General features: G+C 38.4%; 1 protein-coding gene across 1 annotated transcript in view; it reads right to left on the reverse strand.

Annotated features, from left to right (window-relative positions):
• The window catches only part of cfap58 (cilia and flagella associated protein 58), a 157,512-nt gene that overhangs the window by 55,514 nt on the left and 89,979 nt on the right, over positions 1–12,019 (reverse strand). The gene's annotated exons all lie outside the window — the stretch shown is intronic.

Genomic DNA, 12,019 nt, shown 5'->3' on the forward strand with positions numbered 1-12,019 from the left:
CTAAACTGTGTGTGGATTTTCCCTAAAACCCATCAAGTTGACTCATGATACCATTTAGTATAATCGCAATCGCACATCGCAATATGAGCATCAATAACCGCAATGGGAAAAATTACCCAAATCGTGCAGCCCTAGTTGCCTTTAAAATCTTGCATTATACTTTTGTTTAACACAACCAGATTTACTGTAGTTTCAGTTGCATATCTCCCCATTTTTTCTGGTAAAAGTGAAGTAACGATGTTTTTTGGTGGGGGTATTGATTATTATTAGCAAAACCATGGTAATGTTATTTTTAACTGTAGTAAAACAATGGTTAATTTCTGTAAGGGCAACATAAAGCTCGAACCACCTCAGCTAGAACAGGGTTTCTCTCAGCACTTTGCAGTTCGGGTGGCCCGCCTAAGCTGGGGAACCCTACCGCCTTAACTAGGTCATCCAAAAAAATCAGCTGTACAAAAGGCCGTCAAGTGCATCTCGGAGAATAGCTGGGACGTGCTTCACACACCACCAGTGGGCACGCACGCCACACGACCGAAATGAGAGAAAGAAAGAGACATAGTCCACCGTCGCTGTCTAAAAGACATGGGCGGATTGACCATCTGGCAATTCTGGCAAATGCAGAGGGGCCGAGACATTTTTTTATGTGGACAGGTGAGATTTTTTCTACATATAGAGGTTACGCGGACGCAGTAGCGAACTGGTCATCACAGAGTTTTCCCAGTGGGCCGCATGGCAATGTGGGCCAGTTTGCTTCATTGCACGTAAGGGGTGGCAGTGGCTCAGTGGTTCATGTAGGTTGTCTACAAACCAGCAGGTTGGCGGTTCAATCCCCGGCTCCACCGGACCAAGGGTCGAGGTGTCTTTGAGCAAGACACCTAACCCCAGCTGCTCCCGACGAGCTGGATGGTGCCTTGCATGGCCGACACCGCTGTCGGTGTATGAATGTGTGAGTGAATGGGTGAATGTGAGGCAAACTTGTAAAGCGCTTTGGATGGCCATAGGTCTGTTAAAAGCGCTATATAAATGCAGTCCATTTACCATTTATAAAGTAATGACAATAACGATTACAACACTGTGTTTTTTTTATTTGGACCCACTTGTAACTCGCTGCTGTCATTGCTGCCTCCTGCAAAACACACAGTCGCTTAGTGCACCGATCTAGCGACGCATATCAGTGTCAAAATGTTGACAAATCAAAATTAAAGTTTCTGTTCACAGAAGCCCCAAATGAACAACTCCCAGCCAATCGAATTACACGACCAAGCAAGAATTTTAAGTTTTAAGAGATCTGTGTTTCTTAACACAAACGCGAATTCCAGCCAATCACATTACAAAGCTGAGAAGCATTCCAACCAATTAAATAAAATAATGTAATGTAATAAAATGGCTCTACTTTTTTGTTAATATGATTTATATTTTATATTTAGTATTTAATAAATAATTGTTACATTTAGTACAGAGTCTGTAGTCTATCGCACAAAGAAGCACCCCCGGTGTTGCGGCAAACCCTACCACCTCAACACATTTTCTGCGGGAAACCCTGAGAAGTTAAACAATGCTTAAGGAACATTTGCTTAATGCATATAAAATATTCACGCTGATCCAATGGAAGCTGATTACAGAAAATCCATATGTAAGACCGCCACTCAGCTGTTTCTGAAAAAGTTGGCATTTAACCAGCCAGGGCATGGGAGGAACATATGGTCTGTTCTGTACAGTTCACCGAACTCAACCAGTAGTAAATGAGAGAAAGAGAGAGAGAGAGGTGCGGGGGGAATAGAAGGGAAAAAGGAGAGAGGAGAGGCGATAGCAAGTGCCACGGTGGGAAAGAAAAATTAAAGAGGGAAAAAGGGAAAAAAAGAGCATTTACAGACTTGAGCCTATAGCAGTACACAAATAAAACAACGAGTAGGATTCCAAGACCCCTGTGCAAGTATTGTGAATCACCAAACTGAACATCAAAAGTGTATGTATGTATCTTAGTCTCTTTCAATGTTGCTATATCACAGATGTAATTAAATTATTTATATCCTGAAATAAATGAAAAGACGACTGAGAGCAGCAGAACACGTGTTAACTCTTATCTAAGAGCTGTTTTAATTGACATGAAGGGCGCGTACGGCTAACCTTGTGATTCAGGCAGATTTAGCAAATTATCATTTATTTTCGAGTAAGGGCTCTTTGAAATCATTTGAAATGGAAAGACATTCTCATTATAGCAGCCAAACATCCAACAAAACAATTTGGTTATGTGCTTTAACGTCATCGGTCCGTGCTCTGTGTTTTTCATTTTACTTTGTGAGCTAAATATACTAATGAATATTCTAGGCCAAGCACAATACAGTGTAGTTCTTTATGGCAGTTAAAACAACTAGGTTTTGCAAGTCAATTCAACCTACTATTTTAAGTTTTGATTTGTGATAAGTTGACATAACTCATAAGTTTTTTAAGTTAATGTAACATAAACTTATATGTTGATTTGATATCATTTTTACGGTGCATAAATTATAACGATCACATTAGTTTTACTAATTAGATTAGCTACTGTAGATTAGTTGGCTCACTTAAAGGGGGTCACACACCGGACGCGCAGCTCTGCGCCGCGTCGGGTCGCGTCTAGGACAACTCAGAGGTATCGTAAACCAGAAGTGCACATTAAATAGCGCAAGCTTCGTCAGATACTATCTACTTCAAAATGCAAAATATACGTTAGCAGCCAATCTTAATCGTTAATGATTTGGGACAAATATGATGTTATTTAATGTTAAACTATGTAAGAGGCACTCTGTGGCATGACAGAGATTTGAGCAACTTCCTGAGTCGTAGCTGGGCGACGTGGACAGACGCCACCTATTTGCGCCGGTGTGCGTATACTCATAGAAAACAATGTGTTCGATTTTTTAGAACGACGCTGCACTGAGCTGCCCGTCCGGTGTGCGACCCCCTTAAGGGTTTGTTTTAATGGAGCGTACACACCAAACGCTAATTCAACGATTTGTGATTATTTAAATATGGGTAGGTTTCTTCAAAAATACAAAATTTTAAGCAAAAGGCTGAGATAATTGCATTTTTGTAAAGGACTTAAGTTGTTTTTTAGAGATCAGATTCAAAGCAATGATTAAAACATACACAAAGTTTTTACTGTTTTTGGATCAGTGTATGCTTCAGTGTGTTATAAGTTGGGTAACGGTTCATTCACACAGGGCGTAAGCGTTCGTCATGTGTTGCCGAATTGAATTGTGGATCCGTCAGTGCCGTTGCTCGCGGCAGAAGTTGAACATTTCGGCAACGCGTGCGTCAGCCAATCAGGTCGCCTTATGCAAATAACCTAGGAAGACCGCAGCATAGGTTGCGGGGCACTGTGAGTGGCTGTTGGCAACACTTTAGACAAGCCTTCCGTCAAGTGTTAACGCTTTCGCCCCATGTGAATGTACCGTAAGAGCGCCACCTATAGATAAAAGTATGGGTTGTCGTAAAAACTTTTTTACGAGGCAGGGAAGCGTTTTCTTCATAGACTGTAAAAAAAGATTGACGATGCAACGATTTTGTGAAAATAAAACAGAAATCGAAAATGAAGAGTTAGTTATATCTTTAATCTTCCCTCGAAGCACTGACAGTCTGTTCAGATAAGCTGTCAATCACAAATGTCGATCATAACTCATAATTCTATAGCTCCAAAATACTAGCTGAATACTAAACAAAACTTATCACAAAAATGAACAACTGAACATATATCCGCGTAATAACAACTACCGTAGGACCAAAACCATCTTTCGGCAAATTTATTGGACGTGTAATTAATTTTTTTATTTTGACCTGAGTCCCGTTCGTTTGCATGACTTGTACTGCATCCAGCCACCAGGGGGCGATCAAAGAGCCAGCAGCTTCACTTTTCAGGATGTATGAGGCACACACAGTTTTCTCTTAATTGACGAGATAACTCGTCAATGGGGGGAAAGAGTTAATACAAAATCAAAGGGTGATGACTCCCCCCTTCAGCTCCAATCTACCAATAGTGTTTAAAAAATGCAACATAAAAATGTGCAACTTAAATGCGGGTGGATGCTGTGAGAAAAGCATGGAGTGGGCGGGGCACAGGAGACAGACGGCTGACGAGCAAGAGTTTACTTTTACATTGACCTAATAAGCATCCACCTTGTAAACACCCCAAAAAGTCCTAGAAATCTGCATGGTGATGTCTTTGCAACCTTGGCAATAGGAGTTTTGTACTTTATCTTAGTCAATTTGAAATGCTAAAATAGTAAGGTGCAACATTATACAATAGCTATAAGCTTCCATAATGTTATGATACTGTGATCTAACCTACACTCTGCTGCTAATGAAGATATTAAACAAAACCTCCAACACCACAGCAAGAGTTCGTGAAGTACCCACAAGGGTGTTATGTATATATATCCAGCAGAAAACCTGCCCCGTCATTAGATCTGGTCTCATTTTAATGCACAAATCATTTGGGCCTCTTTTATGATACTTTTATGGTGCTCTCTGTCATTTTGGCACTTGAGAACTCCGGTCCCTGTTCACTTTGATTAAATGGAAAAGAGCCCCGGATATTTCTAAAGAAAAAATCTTTTATTGTGATATATCGAAGCGTAAATGACGACAGAATTTTTCATTTTCATGTAATATTCTTTTAATCAGTCTTATCGGGGGAGGAATAATACAGCTTTGATAAGTATCGCTGAAACTTTCAAAAACTTAATTGGAAAGTCCCAAATCTTATCAATAGATACAGTACTGTACACGTTATCTTTCATACGTTTTTTTCCAGGTCTGCTTTGTTAGCTGGCAGTGCAATATCTTTCAGGAAGAATAGTGACTTTGTATTTTAAAAGGTATGAGATTTTATCCCTATATGATTACATTATCATTACTGTATGTGCATGATCCCTGATTGCAATCTGAATGCTAGTCTAAGAACTACCGCAGACCATTCATCTGTCATTATTAAGAAAACGTTGCATTTACATTCCAATCATTCTCTCTATGTAAAGTGGATGCTAAGAGTGAAGTGGGATTATAGCTTGCAGGTTATGATCGCGTACATGGCAATTTAATGTCTGGTTGTGGTAAAAAAAGAAGTAATTATTTTTTAAGGTGGTTAACAACAGTCCACATGGCAATGGGATCACAAAGAAATGCAGTGATATCGCATTAATATAAACAACACAATCCCCTTCTGTCTCAGCAACTCTCTAAACTTCGCACGCGACGGTAGCTGTTTTGCTTGCATGACAGCAGAGGTATCAGATGCAGTGAGAGCAAAGTTCACCTGCAGAGATGATTACACTTTAGTCTGATGGTAACTGATGCTATGTTGGACAAAAGAGATAACACCGACATAAAAAACACTATACAAATTGATTTTCATTGTACTATGCATTTGAAGTAATTTGTTCTTGTGTGGGAACCGTCTTATTCTTCCGGTTAGTAAAAAAAACTTTCCCAGACAGGGCTAAAGCGTAGTCCCAGACTAAAATGCATATTTGAGTTGTCTTAAAGAGCACCTATTTCATTGCTAAAAACAAAGTTTTTTGTGTATTTGGTATAATACAATGTGTTTGCGTGGTTTATGGTTAAAAACACACATATAATTTCCACTTGTGATGGGCCTGAATACCTCTGACGTCAGCAGGAAACGTGATGCTCCTTACCATGTTTAAAAGATTTGGTTGCTAACAGGAGTTAGCTTACAGGCTGAGTCAGAAGCGGGAGGAATTATGATAATGTCGGTCTTGTCTATATCACCAATCCCAGGAAGTAAACTGTTGCCTACAGTCCGTGTGTTTGTTGTAGTCCAAGAAAAGAGATTTACGTTGGAGAAGATAACTCGCGTCATTGTTTACTTTGGGGTTTGTACCTTTTGCATATCGTAAGCATGTACTAATACACACTTACACACCAAAGGAAATTTAAAAACATTAATTGGACAATAGGTGCTCTTTAACTGAAAACATCTTGCACTGACATTACTATAAATATTTAAAAGCCATTGTTATGTCTCAAGATGAGACAAGATGCCACACCAGTGATGTGCAGGTCAATGTATGAACAACCCGGTCGGCGTTTTTAACCCACAACTCGGACCACAAAAAATATATATATATTGCCCCCGACTCGCTTCCTGGCCTAATTTTTTTAAAAGTAGTAATTGTTTAAAATAGTTAATTGGCATCTTTATTTCAAATGACCCGACCGACCGCATTAAAAATATTTTTGGATGACTCGCAGGCACCGGCTCATTTTGGATCAATCCGCGCATCTCTGATGCAAACCACTAATGATTTCTCTAAATGTCCTAATTTAATGTTATATCACAAACTGGTCAACAACATCTCGACTGCATTAAAGTAAACATTTCTTTTTTAAAGGTGTAGCAGAGGATTTTCTCTAATTTTAAAAAAGAACCGCCTTCTCCACTTTTTAAAAAAATGCAATTGCGCAACACTCCTGATTGACAACTAGGAGGACCAATAGTCTTAATGATTCACCCGGAAAAAGAAAATCCTCCGGAAAACCCTTTAGATTTCAAATAAATCTTTGGTGTCCTCAGAGTACATATGTAAGTTTAAGCTCAAAATACCATATAGATAATTTATTATAACTTATTACACGGCTCTCTGGAATGCTTGATTCTGATTGGTCAGTTGAGACATTTGCAGGTTCGTTCTTTTCAAATAATAACCGCTCCAAAGTAATAACGCATAGCCGGTGCTACTTGTATGTTTAAATCCCTCCGCGCCAACAAAGATTACTGTTTGGCCCCATCTTGTGACAAACACTGGACAACCACAATTAAGAATGGAACATTTTGACATTCATTTTAACATGTACGGAAAAAACAAAACATTTAAACAGCGAATAGAAGAAAGAACAACGACAAGACACAGAGAGCTTACTGAGACTGAACTTGACAAAATAAAGCATGACTTGACAAAATCAAAAGCAGATTTTTATGATCTGTCCCCTTTAAGTGAGAAAGGCAAAAAACTGTTGTTACAGTACTTGGTGAATTTCCGCACACCTCATTCCTAGAAGTTGTAGCCAGCTGCAAACTGAACTACAAATTTTGCTATAGCCTGTCTTAGCAAGATGAAGTCAACTGTACTTTTAATACTTTTTGCACTTTAAATCTTTTTGGATGTTTAGGAGAGTCTGAACAGGCCTACAATTTGATGCACTGATGCAAGAGCTCTACTTTCTGAACATCACAGCTGGAATACGATCTAATACAGACAGCCAGTGAATGGAAGAGCATTTACTACTGTATATGATGCAAAGGCTTCATCTGCCAAAGTAGATTGGGGGAAGAAGTGATGCAATGGCCTGGTAGAGAGAACCGCGTTATAATCAGGGAGGGAGGAATATATAAGACATATCTAAAAGTTTAAGTACAAGCATTCAATGTCTTTCTGCTGTTGGTAGCTTTCCAACAGGGTGAAGGAATTGTTCTGTACATTTATCTTATGGTGTCACAAGATGCTTGCAATTCCTAAATCTGATTTTTACATTTTACATTATATCATGCCAAACTAAAAATAGTTTGACAGTTTAATCGCAGTCTTGATTGTTTCGATTTTGTATGCGAGTTCATGTTGCAGCACTTCTCTTAAAACGGTCTCCGTAGAATAAAGAAATCATCTACGGGCAAAACAACTTTTAATGTTAAAAAAGTCATTGTTTCACAACCAGCCACCGAAATTCAAAAGTCACCTTTATGGGAATTGCACTGCACTGATGACAGCAATAATGACTAAAATTTGCCACCTGTTTACCACGGAGGCTTGGAGAGATTTGGCACAGGAGCTCGGCACCAAGTCAACCCATCTGGTACAGAGGCGGCCGACTAGTCTCTCTGAAACCCTACTACTGGCTTATTGATTCTCGCATATGTTTCAAAGCATACAAAGACAATAAAAATGGGACATGCCAGGAAATGTATGGATGCCTGATTACCCCCAGAACACCATGGTTGAAGACATTTTTACAATACATGGCCCTCTATGCCCAATTGTGCGTGGTACACAAAAGCTACAGACAGGTGTAAAGTGCACCTGGAAATACTGTAGGCGAGGGGTGTCTGCTAAACTGTGTTTTATTTATTTTTAAACCATGAGAGAGTGGTAACATTGTTCCGAGAAATAAAGAGGGGATGCAAGTGCTAGTTTGTGTGACAAATGATAGAGGTGCTAACATTGAAGTGTGCATTTACTGCCAACAGTAGAAGCCTCGGATCGGAGAGAGTAATCTATGCTTTGGTAAATGAGTTAAATGGGTAAAAAATTACAATATGGTTATCACCAGTGGGTGAGTTGAGCAATAACTCAGCTAAAGAGTACATTTTTATAAATAGCTGGAGACCATGGGAGTAGGAACGATGTGAAATGTGGGGGTGGCACGTTATAAATCTAATCAGCTTGGCTCATGAATAAGAAATAGATTATGTAATGTTTGCCTAGTACTCCTCGCTGACAGGCAGGAAAATGTGCGGTAACCATAGTAGATTACTGCATTACTTCAGTCAACCAGTGTTGCTGGCTGGTAGAGACATCTGCATGGTCTTGAAACTGCAGTTTAGACAAAGCTTTTGTATAGTTCAGTGTTAGAGCATTGCGTTAGCAGTAGGGCTGCAACTAACGATTATTTTCATAATCGATTAATCGGGTGATTATTTTTCGATTAATCGACTAATTGGATAAAATATCAATATTTACTTAATTACATGTTTTCACATATTATAGCTAAATAAGGCACTAAATTAGGGTATTCACGTGTAGAAGTGTACTTGTAAAAGTGCAAAAGCCACTCACTACTTCAGAGTTTTACTGATATAATATTTTTGATTGAGATATTTTAAGCCTTAAATGAAATTTTGTGCAGCTTTTAAATAGTAAAACTTCTTTAAAGTACAAAATTTTAAATGAATTGAGTCTTCATGAATGTGTAAAGCACAAATGTGGAAGGTGAATTTATACATTTCTAAAAACAGTAGACATGTTATGCTTGACCATGTTATAGTTTTGAGATCTATTTAAAGTGACTGTTAGGAAAATAGTTCAGTACTTGAGATGCACCGATATATAGGCCAATAATTGGTATCAGTTAATAAAAGCTAATTCTCACGCCAATTGTTTAAAAACAGCCATGGCAGATATATCCTGTCAATCAAAAGAGAACAAGAAAATGCAATGAATTTGAGCAGTTTGATCTTCAATATTAATGGTAATTATATGAATGAATAACATTCAGAAAATGTAACCTTTAGTTAAAACTTTGTTAATGCAAGTTATTATAACCACCAAACAATTGGCAGATATCAGTCTAAGTAATTGGCTATCGGAAAAAAATTATATCAGTGCATCTGTGTTAAGGCTGGGACGATTAATCGTGCAAATGTACGTTTTCTGAATTAATTAATTGTAATGAATTACGGTGAAATGCCACCACATCCAAAAGCCAGAGGGCGCTCTCGTGCAAAAATGACATTTATGCCATAGAAGAAGATCCATTACAAACGCTATTTCAGGAAATGTCTATAGAGGGTATGCATTGACCACTTTGCTACGTGACCACGCTGGAACTCGCCCTGTTGAGTGGCAAATGATTCAACAAAATGGCTGGTTTACATAGCGGCTGCTGCGAAAAATTATTATCAGCTTAAATTGAATTTAGTTGGACTTGATAGCAGAGGTGGACAATACCTAGTTACATTAGTTACATTTTCCAAGTATCTATGCTGTATCATGCTGCGTTTACACCAGCCGCGGTAGAGGCGTCAAGCGCGAGTGATTTCAATGTTAAGTCACTGTGAAGACGCGTTGATGCGCCTCTGGAGGTGTCAAGGCGCAAATGAGGCGTTTAGCGCGGGAGACGCGATTCCGCCTCATTCACGCATCTAGTTTGCGCGAATGGCCGCGAATTGAGCGTTGCCAAGGCAAACGTCTGAGTTGAAAAATTTGAACGTTGGCAGAAAAACGGGCCAAGTTAACCAATCAGGAGCTTGCTGTAATAGTGACGTGATTACAGAAAGCGAGCGGAGTCTCAGAAGCCCCTCCCATGACTAGAATTTCACGCATGGTTTTCACGCGCAAATAAAGCGAGTAAACTCAAACTGTTCAAGCGGCAAACTAGGCGCGGTAGACACGATTTCGACGCCTCAAACGCGGCTGGTGTGAACCCATTAGGGTGTTTGTATTCTAAAGCATAGAAACATACGGTGTATTCTTTAATATTGCATATTAAAATGTATTTATTTATTTATTTATTTATTTAATACTTTTACTTGAGTAAAAGTATGTTAATGTACTTAAATATTAAATATAAAACAAAAACTTATTATTTATGAAATGTAATAGAGTAAAAATTATAATATGTTTTGGAATGTATGTTTTCCAAAGAAAAACACGGAAAAAATACAAATACTTGAAAATACTTTTAAGTAGAAAGTAAAACCTCTGCTTGATAGTGACCCTAGCAATCTTTTGGTCTGTGGACATTGGAATGAACAATCAATTTACTTCTCCTTTCGGTGTTTTTTGCCAGTCTGTAAAACAATAGCTAAGAATTCTTGTTAATCTGTTAGTACAGTCTATCGCACAACAGCTTTTTTCTCATTTAGACGCGTTTTCCTTGTTTTCGCTGATTTCACACTGTACACAAATGCTGCCACTCTGTCTTTTGCCAATCAGTGGGCGTAACCGCAGTACCTTTCGTCGAAGGTGATGTCATGTGCATACCCTCTATTCCAGGAAATGTCTATAAACATATTTACATTGCTGTTCTTCAAATTGTTTCTGGTATTTTCATGATAATAAAAAATATTTTGATTGTGTTTGACGAGTGTTGCTTTTAAAAATGCACGTTATAAAGGACTCGTAATGATTTTAGATTGATAAGGAATTCCTACTGATCAAAAACCGGTAGTACACGCACAAGCTGCGCATGAAACACAGAATCGGAGTCTTGCGATTCAGAATCTATTTCAGACAGTTATTTTTAATTGGAAACGTGATGCATCATCCCAGCCCTAATCTGTGTTTAAAACTATCCATATAATTTGTTTTTATGGTGTTTTACTCTTTTATTTTTTATTTTTAAGCATGCTTCAGAATTTAAATAAATGGATAGAATTGTGTTTCGAATGGTCGAGTTCTGTTAAATAAATTAGTCTCTTTTTGCGATTTCCTCTCCCTTTAGTTTAAACCTTTGGTTACATTAATGAAACAATTTTGGGGTGAAGGAAAATCAGTGCATAATTCAGACTCATTGAATATTTAACTCTTTCACCGCCAGCATTTTTAAAAAAAGTTGCCAGCCAGCGCCACCGTTTTTCATGATTTTCACCAAAGTTTAATGCCTTCCAGAAAATGTTCTTCTTCAGATATATAAACATACAATATACCAAATGAAAGAACAGACCCTCTGCTTTCAAACAAAAAAAAAAAAACGTTTCATCCTACCTTGAGTAGTTCTTTTGTAATCAGCTTTTGAATATGGGTAGGTTTCTGCAAAAACACCACATTTTGAGCAAAAAGCAGAGATAATTCCATGTTTGTGACAGACTTTTCATAGCGATCTCATTTAGAGCGATCTTTAAAACAGACACGGACATGCAGCAGCTTGCCATAGGGCAATACTTCCGGGTTTAAAAAGTTGCGGATAATAGCGGTATTGCGGAAAGACGGAAAATCTCGTCATTGGCGGGGAAGCGTTTTCACTTAATTGACGAGATATCTCGTCAATGGCGGGGAAAGAGTTAATGACTACACTGGCCTGAGAAAGAAAGAGAGAGAGAGAGCGAGAGAGGAAGAGAGTTAACATCAGGCCTTGTGTTACTTAAATCAGTGGTTCTCAAACTTTTTCAGCGTGCGGCCCCCCTTGTGTACGGCGCATTCCTTCATGGCCCCCCCAAAGAAAATTTATGACAAGAAACTATTTTAAAACTTAACTTTTAATTATACAAAACATATTAAATGATACGAAGTTGTGCTGTTGGTTA

This window comes from Misgurnus anguillicaudatus, chromosome 3, assembly GCF_027580225.2.
Source record: "Misgurnus anguillicaudatus chromosome 3, ASM2758022v2, whole genome shotgun sequence".
Taxonomy (NCBI): domain Eukaryota; kingdom Metazoa; phylum Chordata; class Actinopteri; order Cypriniformes; family Cobitidae; genus Misgurnus; species Misgurnus anguillicaudatus.